The sequence below is a fragment of the Mya arenaria genome, chromosome 1 (genome assembly GCF_026914265.1).
Source record: "Mya arenaria isolate MELC-2E11 chromosome 1, ASM2691426v1".
NCBI lineage: Eukaryota > Metazoa > Mollusca > Bivalvia > Myida > Myidae > Mya > Mya arenaria.
Window position 1 is genome coordinate 13,101,206 of NC_069122.1, and position 14,852 is coordinate 13,116,057.

At 32.9% G+C, this 14,852-nt stretch overlaps 1 long non-coding RNA gene across 1 annotated transcript; it reads left to right on the top strand.

The window, feature by feature from the left end:
* The first annotated feature begins 2,617 nt into the window (after positions 1-2,617).
* LOC128237509 (uncharacterized) lies at positions 2,618-14,046 on the top strand. Its single transcript, XR_008261622.1, has 4 exons — positions 2,618-3,130; positions 7,496-7,569; positions 12,799-12,921; positions 13,328-14,046. It is a non-coding gene; the product is annotated as an uncharacterized LOC128237509 (long non-coding RNA).
* The last annotated feature ends 806 nt before the right edge of the window (positions 14,047-14,852 follow it).

The window sequence follows — 14,852 nt, forward strand, 5'->3', positions numbered from 1 at the left end:
GCATCGCATTTTATTTATAAAGAACTGGGTTGTTGCAAACAGCTATACATAGAAGGCATTTTGAAAGTTTTGTTTTCATTTTCCTATATTAATATTTCCTCACCTACTCGGTCGATCGACAATATTATTTTGAAACATAAAGGTTCTTTATCTCTAGGATAAATAAAGTTCAAACCAAAATATACAACTCTGAAAAATGATAAATTAAGAAGAAGAAAATCGATCAGTGATGCCTAACAGTGCTGAGTATATTGTGCAAACACTTGTATGAGTATTTCATAATACTGAGGTCTGAATTCATTTTAAACAGCATCCGGATTAAGTTTGCAAATCCGGAATTTTTGCAAACTTATTTTTTTTATTTTTCACCCAATGTTTTTTATTTTTGTATTTTTAAAATGTGTTAGGTAATACTAATAAGAGATATTTTTTGTTTCCTGATATTTAATTTAGAAATATGTTTTTTTGGCATTTAAAGTCAACTTTTCCAATGGGAGTCCCATTGGAAAATGGCCTTCCCATTGGAAAAATGGTTTTTCCAATTGGAAAATCAGCCCAACATTTTTTGTTGGAAAATTCTCCCACATTTTCAAAAAAGGAATTAGTGATTAATAACAATCATTATCATTAATGGTTATAATGTTATCTAGAAAAAGTGCGTTTATAGTACTTTTTATCATTTTTTGTAAAAAAAAATCCCGTCGACCATTTTTTCCAATTGGATATTTCCCACAATTCAATATGGGAAAAGTCAGGAAATTGGAAAACTCCAATTGGAACATTGTCCCATTGGAATCTTCCAATTGGTAACATTGGCAATGAGCTTAATCCAATTGGAGGTTCTGGCAATAAATTTTAATGGGAAAATATTTCAACTTTCCTAAATCTCTTAAAAGAACACCTATTTATTTATTTAGGAATATATTTGAAGTTTTGTTTTATTGTTTACCTGTGTCCTGACATTGTATCCATCCAATTCCAAGCTAATACTTCTGTGCTGATATCTTAGCGATAAGATTTAAGCATCTTTTAATGAATTTGAATGCAATAAATCATATCAAAAATTACCTGAAGTATTCTTACTCAACCAGTGACACAAATTCCATTTTTTAAATATCTTTACACTAGTTTCATCTCCTCAGACGCCATTTTTAATCGATTAAGTTGTGGTTACAAACGACTAAGAACTTATTCATTTTTTCAAAGCTATCACTTTTACGCTTGAAAATGTTATTTCGGTTGTCAGTACCTTTACACAGAAAATGTACCATTTTCTTGATTTATAATGAAGATGTAATTAATTGATGGAAATCCATATGAAATGTTTTACCTAAGATAATAGTTTATTTCATACACACTGTTCTGCAGGGGAGCAGGACCTTTCAACCCCAGAACACTTTTCAGTTTTCAACCCTTAGACTTTTAAACCCCTATTTCAAAGACTTTTCAACCCCTACCTGTTTGGACTTTTTAACTCCTATAACAAAGATTTTTCAACCCCTAGTTGAATTATTTTAATAACCATATTAAAGACTTTTTAACTCCTAAACCAAAGACTTTCCAACCCCTATTATTTGGTTTTGAGCTGGTCCAAGCTAAACACCATTAAAAATGCTGCAAGGCATTTTAGAATGTTAACATGCATCATGTGCCAATGCCTTCCTCAAACAGTAATACTAGTATATGTTTTAGAAAAAAATATCGAACTGTACAAACATGTAAGGCTGGTGAATTTTGCATTACAAAATGAACGCTATTGGTAATTAATGCCATGTTGTCACTTTACTACATACCCGGTAGTAGTATATAAGCCAGTCATCCTACAAGATAGCAGTGAAGCAAAAATACACATATGATGATTACTTGTAAATCATCTTGTATATGTGGAAAAAATGAACTTGTTATCTAGCTGATTGTAAAAACACTTTGTCATTCTTAAAGGGACTCGTACCTCATTGGCACCAAATAATCATTTTCCAGGTAATGTGTCTGAAATAATTAGTTAACTCTTTGATACTGAAATTGCAGAACAAAATACAATGAAAGTATGAAAATAAAGTCTTGTTTTAATCAGGGGTGAACCTACGCTTTTTACGTCATGGACAAATAAATAGCATAACCACTCAGCAAAAGGGACTCATACATAATTTATGGATATTTTGATCATGCATACCTTGGAAGCAACACCTTTTATTTCGTATTTAAAACAAATTTGCTAAAGAACCACATTTTACAAACTACGAGCTATAACTTATACAATAAACTCATACCTGGTTGAGCATTTTTGATGTAGAAATGAGGCACCCAAAATGCCAACAAGTACATATATGCATGCATAAATATTGAAGCAATGGTTAACATCGTCGCTTAAGTATATCCCTCACGCATCAAAATTAATTTTGCAATTGCACTAGTGGCCAGAAGGAGGGGGGGGGGGGTGACCCCCCCCCCCCCAACCACAACGTACCGATGTCGTCCAAGTTAACCTTATGTTTCGAGGCAGGGGATACAGGGTAATCCAGAAGAACTGGAAAAAAGGTTGTGAAATTGCGTAAATTTGTTTATTTTTTGTTTAGTGACACTGTTATTCAAAATCAATACATACACATATATAACAAACATCAATTGTGACTGATAAACCTTTAACTACATACTAAATAATGCATTTATTGAAAATATTTATTACTGATAACAAGATTGTAACCGTGTTTTTAATAGCAGAAAGCGCAAAAAATATTAAATGATTGGTAAATGCTAAAAGATTTATTGTGGTCTACTATAGTCTCATAAGGTAGAAATACCGTGTGTAATGCTCATTTCTTTCAAATTTAACTCGATATCCTTCATAAGAACCATTGTTTTCGACATTTATTCATTCTTTTAGGAATATTGAAACAACATTATTAATTGTGGTAAACCTTATCTGGCAGTACTTAAGAGTGCATCTTTGACTTTATTACTCGAGTGAATGCACCTTCAAACCGGTTTAACACCAACATGTCACAGTAATCAATACCATCTGTGTTAAGATGTCGGGAATGTGTTAGACGAATGATTTTGTTTTATGGAGCTTTGAAGAGCGATGAATGGCACTAAAGTGGTGCCAAATGGATATCTCAAACACCCATTGGTAAGTCATTTATTTTTTTCCATTTAATTTTTTGTCTTGATTTTTGAATATATATAAACAGTCAATAAGTAGGACATCTCGTAAAGAACGTTCACTTGAAACAGTCCTCTTCTTATCCACACTTCGACAGGGAGTGGGGCTACTCTGCCTAAATAGCCGTCAACGAGTATTTTAAGAAATATCAAAATAATAAAAAATGGTGTCCCAGTGGTTGCACCAGTCAATTGTAACCATGCCCCCCCCCCACATAGTCCACCTAAATGACCGTCAATGGGTCTTTTGACGATTTTAAGACTATGGCAGTTACAGGGATACACATGAAATGTCAAAATAATAAAAAAAAGTATCCCTAATCGCTTATTATTGTAGCTCCCCCCCCCCGCCCCCCAGTCTAAAATTATAGACGTGTAATACATTCTTCCAATCCTTACTGGTTGACGGTACATTTCCTAACAGGGCACAAATCCTGAACACCGGCTAAAACACGCGTTTGTTTACCGTGATCGATTATTCGATGATCTAGATCAATACAGAGGCTTGCCTTGGTCACACTTGCGAAGTTTCATCTTGTTTTGTTAAGCATTTTTCTAAAAAATGCCATTTATTTATTATAGCATACTTTTTAATTATAATTGTATGACCATGTATTTTCGCTTTTCAAGTGTTCGGTATTTGTGCCCTCCATAGCGTATTTTGAAGGGTGATTTACTATCCATAAAATTGAACGATTTTCGACATAATATTGACGAGATCGTGAATCTGTACTTTGACAGCTGTTTTCACATGAACCAAAGATGTTTCATACGAAAGTTTAACTTACTACAACATAAACTCTCCAAGATAATTGTAAAAAACATCAGAAAGTGTTCGGATTTGTGACCTTAGCCAGTAACGTCTAAACGGGCTTGTGCAAAAACCGGGGGTGTTTTGAAAAATATTGAAATTGTATTAAGTGAAGTATTTTATGGTTTAAATTGATCATAAAGGTTTATATTCATACTTTACCATGTAAGTGAAAAGTTATTTTGCATTAAAACACATTATTTACCTTTCCAATAAAACAAAAGTTGACTGACACAGACAACAATTATGCCAAGCGGAACAACTCGACCCAATCGTAATAACTCGGCCACCACTGACAAGCTTCTAGATAGACCTCATAAATACAATCGTAACAACTCAGCCATGGCCGAAATGTTCCAATTGTTTAAAAATTGTGCCCTGAAGCCTTGCAGGTGCCCTTCATGTATATATCGCTATGTTTTGACAGCAAGAAATGAAAAATAAACGTCAAACTCATAACTATTCATAGGATATGACATTTTTATGTATGGAACTGATATAAAATTACATAATCTGGTAATATTTCTTGTTTTATGATATTTTTGAGATGTTAAATGCTTTAACCCAGAATCCCGATCGGAATAACTACCCACTTTTGATACTAAACAATTTGTATGTGAAGGATTTGCCATATCAAAAAAGATACAAAAATCCGTAAACGTACAATTCTTTGGTCTACTAAGATTTAGCTTGTGAATGTCATTTTACAGCGAAATCAACAAGTTAAAAAAATACTCATGACCTGTTCCTTATCAATATGAAATATCTTTAAACTTTTAGGAACATTATGCAAAAAAAAACAACAGTATGTTTTACCTTCGGTATAAGAAAATAACTATTTTCTAATAAAACTACTGTTGAAAAATGTAAGCTAATGAAATGGAAAATAAAAAGATGCTTCCAAACATGCCATATTTTCTTGAGACCATTCAGGGGGATTAATGTTCAAAAGTCTGAAAATTCAGGGGGATTTTGGTAGTATTCAGGGGTTTTTTTTAGCAGGTCTAATTTGACAAAATTTCAGAGTATTTTAAGACGCAAGTACAAAAAAACAAATTGCCATAATTTTGAAAGACTCCCGAGGGGATTATGTCCAGAATTTAAGGGGATTTGGGTCACATACCAGAGAATTTTCATCATCGCCATGTAGCATTACGGGCATGACACACGTGCCAATTTACCTTGTCTACCCCTTTTTCTTCATCTATAATTTAATGAGACACAGCCATATTGCATAATAAAAGCACTCACTCGCAAAATAGAATACTTCACAGAAAAATATGTTTCAGAGACAATTTAATGGGCTTACCTTCCTCTAAAATTGGATACAAAATCTGCTCATTATGATCATAAATGATGACTTTCAGACTAATAGAGAGAATGGAATGATTTATCAATATTTTTCATTTCAATTCCCAAATAGTCAGATTTGTTTGCTTCTGATAAAAAGCAAATGCATAATTTATTGTTTAAGTTCATAAACATATCATCTTTTGGCATTCATCAAAAAATAAAAAACATCACCACCATAATATTAAAAGAAATGAAAGTCATTTCATCCGAATTGTCTACTTTCAGTTTCTCTTCTGGAAGTTCTGTTATTTTCCGATATTTGAGATGAAGGTCATGTCATGTATGTAAACATATTAGTGGGTCATAACAAAGAACAGCATTGTCTATTAGTTATTTTAATCCTTTTCTTTACCAAATAATGTACTGTCACCTTTAAATCATAAATCATTTTGATGACAATGACACATGTTTAAACACTTTAATTTGTTACATCCTCTCTGATTGGATAAAACCTATAGTTTTAACCAATGAAAATCGTCCTTTTATCTGACCAGTCTAATTGACATTTCTTATGCAAATTCTGACAGTTTCAATCAAAACAATGCATGAAATGTGCCCTGCTGACTTATTAAGTGTCACCCAATTGGTGTTGTTAAAACACACCATCAGTTGATAATCCAATTAAGACAAGAAGGGCATTATAACTGCAAACAGGCATATATAATTAAACCCTGTGATAATTTTGCGTAATTTTAAACACACTTTTTTTAATTTCGGGGGATTTTCATCCCCCTCCGGGAGACCGGGGGATGGGTCGAAATTCCGGGGGATTTTTCCCCCTCCGGGGGATATGGCATGTATGTCAGCTTCTGGGTTGCTTTGAAGTTGAACTGCTCACATGAACCCACAAAAGATGTGTAGGTATGTGCTTAACAATAAAGGATAAAACATTAAAATGAAGCATTTCAAGTGGAGGTTTTCATTAGGGTAGTGCTACCTTAAACACACACTTTACAATTATTTTTTTCTCTTTTTTAATCTATTTTCTTTAACCAATGGACTATACAAACAGTAGGGTCAGTCCCAGTATACAGGACAATTATTCAATAAAATGTTTATCCTTTTGATATCATAATTGGTAAAAAAATATCAAAATGTAAAGAAAAAATAACAGAGACCGGGTTCAAACTGTGGTCGCCAAAATTGCAGTCCAGTGTTGTATCCACTGCTATGAAAGTTTACATTTGTTTATTTGATTTAATATATACCTAGCTTGGTAATATTAAGTGATAACATCGACTAGCCAATCACACATAAAAATTAATTATACTAGGTATACCCACCTAGTAATCTTTTTTAATGGAAAAAAAATGTGAAAAATCAATTAATTGTAAACTATGTGGTACTTCAGTTAGTTAGTTTCAATGCATTGTACACATTGATACCAAATTCATGTCAGTTTTCGACAATTTTCTCTTCTTTCGCTATTTCATCATACGGTGTATAGCCCCTGAATAAAGTTTCACTCTGTTTCATTGAGTATATTTCTTAAAAATCCTTTCTTTGTTCTAATCTGCTAAAAGGTCAAAAAGGTCACAGTCATGTGAGCATCTTTGAGGCCTCTCAGTTATTATAACCAATGCACCAGTCAATTGTAACGGTTACTAACCACGCACACCCCCCGGTCTGGGGGTATACTGGGAATAGTCGGGAAATGGGCCGTGTTTTTACTTTCTATGTGGCCACGCAGGGCCGGGTGACCGCAGTGGTTTTGTCTTTGAGCCAAATTTAGCTGAGATTGGGCCTTATATAGAGTCTCTGGTGTGCAGGGGCATTTGGCCGGGGTTTTACCATCAGTTCGTTCCCGCAGGGGAGGGGATTAGACCCAGGGTTGGCTGGACCGAAAGTCAAAGTCCCCGCTATTCCCTGGACCTGGGGGCGCCAGGGTTACAATTGACTGGTGCACAACATATAAGATATTTATAAAATAAATAAAAGTACAGTTAATCAATAAATTTTAATGTGGTAAATTAACAAAGAATTAGATAGATGCTTTATGCAAAATCTCACAAAGATGTAAAAAAATACAAAGGAGTTCAGGTTTGCTAGTTTGTAAAAATATTTCATGGAATCATGGTAAATTGTTATATTATATGTCCAATGACAGCCCATATATTTTCTAACTACTTGAACCTTTCTTGTTATAATTCTTATTATTTTTTGTTTTAGTTGATGTGTGATGCTGATAATACAGAGACAGCTAGAGTGACAGAGTTTGATGAATAAACTTAAATTAAAAAACAGTGAGTACAATAATCTATTTTAACATGTCTTGTGTGTAAAGTGTGATTCCGAAGCAGTAAATATATATATATATGTATCTTTAAGTTTTGAATCACAAATTTAGATCAAAGATCTATTATCACACAAAACTTAAAGGATATATATGAAAAGTCATGTGAATTGTGCAAGTCATATAATATAAAATTTATATTGATCAAGTCAAGCCATGCCATGTAAAAAAACTGACATCATATCAAAGATTGTATGAATCATTCTCAGAGCTATTGAAAATATTTAATTGGTTGTAAGCGGACCATGCACGGTAATTTTGAGTAACCCCACCAGCCAATACAATATGGCTAAAAAGGCTTTGATAATATTTTTTATCTAATGTTTATCTTTCCTAAAATATTTATATTTATAAATCTATTTACCAGTATAAATCTGTATTTATTTATTTATTAATGCATTTATTTGCTCACTAATATATACAATACACTTATCGTTGTATATTGTCTAGCTAATACATGTATACAAATATGCATAATATGCATAATTATGGGGGGGGGGGTCATAATTACCTATGGTGTACTGTCTTGTTCTTACGAAGATATGATTTTGACTAAAATCCTTACTGAAAAGGCAGTGCAGACTGGCCTGTTTAAATAATTAATTAAATCTTAATGGGTTTAAATGTATTTTATTTTATTTTTAAAGATATTTTAGAGTTTAAAAGGAAGAGAGTCTGTTTTAAAGACTAAATAATTATATAGTCAGGATAAAAAATAATTATTTTTCAAAATCAAGTTCAAATAATTTTCCATTATTTGGCAAATGGAAAAAAGCTAAATATATATTAAGAATGTTTTACTGATAGAAAGTAGGCCCAGTATCTTTTGCATTGCAACACTAAGAAAGTAAATATTTATTTTTTGTCTTTTACCAATTCCATCAAAGTCTGTGAGTGGCTCATGATGCTTAGGCCTGCCAATTTAATGGTTTTCGAAATCATAAATTGAGACAACTTATAACTTTTGTATAAAATCTTCAAAGCTTTCAATAACTTAACATGTCATCCACCTTATTGTCTCAATTTAAAAATAGTTTTCACTCAACAACTTACTTATTAATCAGGATAATAATTTGATAATGACTATCACTATCATTCTGTAAGATAATGTACTGGTACATAAATTTAATCCCCAATATATCAGATGAGTGTGATAGTATATCTCTTAATAGTTGTAGCCCGGAATTATACGTAGGAAACAATAGAGTCATTGGACTGTTACACGAATTTCAATAGCTCGAAATTCGCCTTTTATTTGTACCAGCATGGGAAAACCCTGTTATGTTAATACATATAGCCCGGAAGTAACAAATAAAAGGTGAATTTCGAGCTATTGAAATTCATGTAACAGTCCAATGACTCTATTGTTTCCGAAGTAATGTGTGTATATTACAACGGTTTAATTTTGTTTGTACCGGAGGATTAGGTCGGAAAAACTAGAATAGCTATAATTCCGGGCTACAACTATTCCGGGCTATATGTATTAATATATATATATATATATATATATATATATATATATAAATGCACGAAATCAATGTGGGATTTTCATTAAGTTTTGGTTAAACCATCTTTGTAACAAATTACAGTTACTTCCAAATTACAGCTTATTCTACATAATACAAACTGGAGGACAGTTCTTTTTATTTGGTAATGTTAAGAGACTTGAAGACAAAAAAAAAATGTTTAAATTCAGAAAACCTTACACAAAGTAGAAACCTTCTATTAATGTCATTATCTTGAAAAAATGAACATGCCTTTTAGCAATTGTATCAATCTGTGAAAATCTACATTTTGCCTTCGACATGTTATACAATTTAAGGATATTTACATGGAAATTAAGTTCAATTCTAAATTGACAGTCATGTATTTCTTCCAAAATTTTCATAGTATAAGGAACATGAATTTTTTATGAATTTAAGTGCATAACTGCAGATAATGATCATTATCTTAAATCAATTACAAGCCAATTCATAGTCATGCATATAGCCGCCTTTTCAAAATATGATAGTGATTGTCTCAAATGACCAGTCTTTCTCTGTGGGGGGTGGGGGCTGTCAGTCATAAGGAAACCTTTAAAAGGCATATTCATTTAGCCAATCAGATGTCAGGTTCAGTGAAAGGGGCGATGCCAGGTCAAGTAAAAGGGGTGGAGCTAAAATAAATACTGACATTCAATGAAGATAGATCCCCCTTTGGCCTCACAAATATGTTTCAGTCACACTAGGGGGTGTGACAGGGTCAAGCCATAATGGAGCCATAGGCAAGCAGACTTTTATTAACCCAACAACAACAACAGGTGTAATTCTTACCAACTGAGGAAAAAACTTTAGAGGTTTTATTATTGCTCATTTTTTATACAAATTAAATATCTAACAATGACAAATATAAAATATGATCATTCAAGCATAATATTGACACCAAACATGACACATCTTGCAAATGGTCTTGAATAAAATTCCTACACTTTTTATAATGATAATACATGGGACCAATATCAAAACCATTATCCTGTTAAATAGGACAATGGATTTGATATTGGTAATTCGCAGAAAATACAATGTAATTAAGTAAAAAAATACACAGTATGCACATGCACACTGGCTTCAAACAAAAATTGTTGCTTAGGCCAAAAAAAAGTATTCATAGTTTCCAGTTAAATATCAAAAAAGGTAGGCATACGGTAACTGTTTTTTTTTTTAGGACCATGTTTCTTTGGCAAACTGACCTATATCAGGGAATTATTAAGGTCTTTACTAAAAAAGCACATATTGATCAAAACACCAAAAACAAAAAAGGATCAGAAGGATAAAAATAGGGTCAGTTGGGCGGAAACAAAGATTTTTGAATCCTTATTTTGTCAATGATGTCATGTCAGTGATCAAAATGATAACACAATTTAAGCCCTGCATTCTGGAATGTGGGGCTAAATTCTTGATTGTGTTATAGTAGGGCCAAAAATAAAATGATTTGGTTAGGGTTACATCCTTTTTAAAAACAGAAAGAGTAAAAAGTATAAAGGATTACATTTTTAAAATACATAATATATATGCGTTTTCACTTTAAAATACATGCATTGTTACAGTCTTGTTTTCAGTAAGTAACTTTTCCTTAAATGCATTCTTTGGAAAGTAATTTAAGGTTTATTATTCAAAATATATGTTAGTCAACTTGTGTATGTATTGATTTCCAACTTTTTTATTTTTTGTTTAAACTTTATGTATTAGAATTTCTTTGTGTAAATACCTGCTTATGTGATAAAAGACTGCTGACTAAAGATTAGATTTCAGATTTTGATATTTCCATTCCAAATTTAATATTTTACAGCTTAAACTGCTACTAACAGTTTAAGAAAATGCATAAAACATCAATTTTGGATGGAAGTATGAAAAGCTGCAATCTGATATTTTGTCAGCAGTCTTTTATCGCTGGTTTGCAGATATTTACGCAAAAATTCGCTTGTTCGAAGACAAAAATTTAAAAAAAAGTTGTCAAAACGTTCAATCTGTGAGGTTGCAGCTTTAATATAAGACTAACGTAAATATTAAAAACAAATGAGGCCCCTTTAATATTAACATGTCAATATCAAAAAGAAGATGAAAACTATGAGAAAGTGTTTTTATAATTAAAAATAAATTGCTTAAAGCAAATATCTGAAATTAATAATTGTCATGCAAAGCAGCCTGTAATGAATATGAATATTAGATTTTGGCCTTGAACACCTTTTTAAGAAGAGTGTTTTGAAGTAAGGATTATCATAATGCTGAACTTAATATTGTACTGTAGCTTTGTAGCAAATCCTTATGATTAAAGTCACTGTGTCTTCCTTATGCTGTGATAAAGATCTCCGTAGTAACATTTCTAAACCTAATAAATTAAGTGAAAAAGGGTGTTTATTGGGGGTAATAAAACACATCTTGATAATGGCCAATTAGTTTTAATCTTTCAAGTGTTGGTAGGATGGGAGGGGGGTCTTAACTTTTTGAACTGCCAATATTTTCCTGGTTATTTTGTCCACCATGTCAAAATGATCTGGGTTGTTTTGTCAACCCTGTCTAAATGGGTTGGACGTGTTTTGTCCCCTTAGTCAAAAATGACATGGGATGTTTTGTCCTACATTTTTATAAAGGAGTTCAGAATAAATAACACATTAGTTTTCGTGCTTATGTAAAATAAATGCAAATGACTTTCATTATAAGTTTAAAAAATACTCTTAACGCTGCATTCTCACAGATTTACCATTTTTACAACTTTTTTATTTTTGTCTTGGAAAGAGCAAATTTTTGCGTAAATATCTGCAACCCATTGATGTAAGATTGTTGATAAAAAAACAGATCTTAGATTTTCATATTTTCGAAAATGTTAGAGCTTAAAACCTTACTAACGGTTTAAGAAAAATGCATAAAACATCAATTTATGAACTTAAATATAAAAATCCGCGATCTAATTTTTTGTCAGCAGTCTTATTAACTGGTTTCCATGGATTGTAGCAAAATTTGGCTTGTTCCAAGACAAAAATTAAAAAGTTGTCGAAATGTTTAATCTGTGATAGTGCAGCTTTAATTATGGTAGCTTTTCAGTCATTTGCCTATATATGTCTATTTGATTCAGTAAATACTTCATAATATTAAAGCTAGGCTTATTAGGATATGCTTATTTTTCATTGGGTTCTATTTTTAGCACATAACAGCTTCATTACAAGAATATATTAATTATTATTAAAGCTGCATGCACTCTCACAAATTTACCGTTTTTACAACTTTTTTATTTTTTTTGTCTTGGAAAGAGCAAATTTTTGGGTTTAATAGTATCTGCAAACCAATGATAAAAGACTGCTAACATAGATCATATCGCAGATTTGCATATTTTCGTTTGAAAGCCAATGTTTTGTGGGTTAAACTATTACTAACAGTTAAAGAAAAATGCATGATCTAATTTTTTGTCAGCAGTTTTATATCACTGGTTTTCATGGATTCTTGAAAAAAAAAATACTTCCCTGTTGGCCAATTGAGAACAAAATCAAGAGGTTTTGGGTTTTGCTGTTTATATGTTCTGGAATTTTTCAAAAGCATTTATTTATAGGACTTACCCGGTATGAATTTTATGTACAGCATTCTGTATATTGTCAAGTGTCCTTTTTTTTAAATTATATACAACATGTATAAATTTAATGTTTCAGGAAATAACCACCATCTCTCTCAGAGGTCATCTTTCTCATTATTGTGGGGAAACCTCAAAGGGCATCAGGAAAACCTTCATCAACCTCTTTGTGCCCAGTGGCTTGTGCAACAGTGTTTCAGAAGTATAAATACCTTTTTAATTTGTGTATATCATTTGTATAATGACTTGTTTTTATATATTAAATATATATATATGATTTATTATATATATATAGATGGTTAATCTTATGACTTCCTGATAGTATTTAAGTTGTGAAATATTAAATAATCTAATCATAAAAAATGCTTGGAAATGACAATAAAAAAAAGATATTTGTCGAATAGGAAGTTTCACCTGTCCTGTTTATATTACAAATCATTTTAAATCAGACAGAAAATTCAATATACTTGTTGTATCTCACTGTTTATTTGTCTTCACATTTTGTATTGTCACATCAAGCCTTTTTGAACATCCTAGAGAAGATAAGTGTATAGAAGTGGATATGATATAATAAATATGCATATAAATGTGCTTGGGATTATTTTCAGATTATCATTAAAATGGGGATAATGGATGACTGGCCACACATATGGGGCTATGGACAAGCTTCAGAGCAGGCTGCCAGGTGGTGGTGTTAGTAGTTTATACTCCGGGTCCCGGCGTGAGCACATTGAAGGGTCCCAGAGTGACAGTTCAACCACCGCACACCTATCCTGGGCAGAACCAGTACTAGGTGCCTTCACCTCTGCAAGGAACTGACAGCTTCTGTACATGCCAGGTGCAGTGGTACAGTGCGAATGGTCGTAGAAAGGATTTCATAACCAATCACAACAGAGGTGACCTGGTCCGCCCGGGAATCGAACCCGGGATGTCCAATTCAGAGTCCAACGCTCTACCGATTGAGCTGGCCGGGCGGACATATTAGCTACATTAGATGACAAGCCATCTATGCTGGACATTCTTCACAATAAAATGTGATGTCACAGGAGCTGTCTATCTCAACAGCTCACACTGTCCGTATTTGACTAAAGGAATGAATGAAGTCACTGCAGAAGTTAGATTGAGGAATGTCCATGTCACTACCCATCATTTGGAAGGAGTTGGATAAAAAAAGTGTGGCCTATGTATTGAAACAGGTCCGATTTCCAGTTACGGACAGTCTTGATTTGTCTGATTACATTTTTGACCAACATGATGGTCTAAAAGAACACTTACTGGTAACTGGTAAAATCATGGCCCAGTTGTTCCAAGAGGCAGGCGAGTGGGAAGTTACTAGACTCCATTTCTTTATGGGTTGATCTGACCCGTGCCAAAAAAGGTTCGCTAAAGCTAAGCTAAAAGCTGAGCTAAAAGCACAGCTAAAAGCATAGCTAAAAGCATAGCTAAAAGCTTAGCGGTATTGGCCCGAAAAAGCGCAGCTTTTTTTTTATAAAAAACGCAGCTTTTTGGGAAAAAAACAACACAGCTGCTGCGCTAAAGCTATGCTTTTTTGCCAAAATAGCTTAGCTAATTTCTTAAAAAAGCTCAGCTCTTGGTGATATTGGGCAAAATAGCTAAGCTATTTTTATGAAAAGCGCAGCTTTATGGCGGTATTGGCCCAAAAGCTAAGCTTTTTGATGGAGCTGCGCTTTTTCTTAAATAGCTAAGCTAATTATGAAAAGCGCAGCTTTATGGCGGTATTGGCCCAAAAGCTTAGCTTTTTCTAAAATAGCTTAGCTAATTACGAAAAACGCAACTTTATGGCGGTATTGGCCCAAAAGCTAAGCTTTTTGATGGAGCTGCGCTTTTTCTTAAATAGCTAAGCTATTTTATGAAAAGCTCAGCTATTAGGCGGTACTGGCCCAAAAGCTTAGCTTTTTCTAAAATAGCTTAGCTAATTATGAAAAGCGCAGCTTTATGGCGGTATTGGCCCAAAAGCTTAGCTTTTAAAATAGCTTAGCTAATTATGAAAAGCGCAGCTTTTTGGCGGTATTGGCCCAAAAGCTTAGCTTTTTCTAAAATAGCTTAGCTAATTATGAAAAGCGCAGCTTTATGGCGGTATTGGCCCAAAAGCTTAGCTTTTTCTAAAATAGC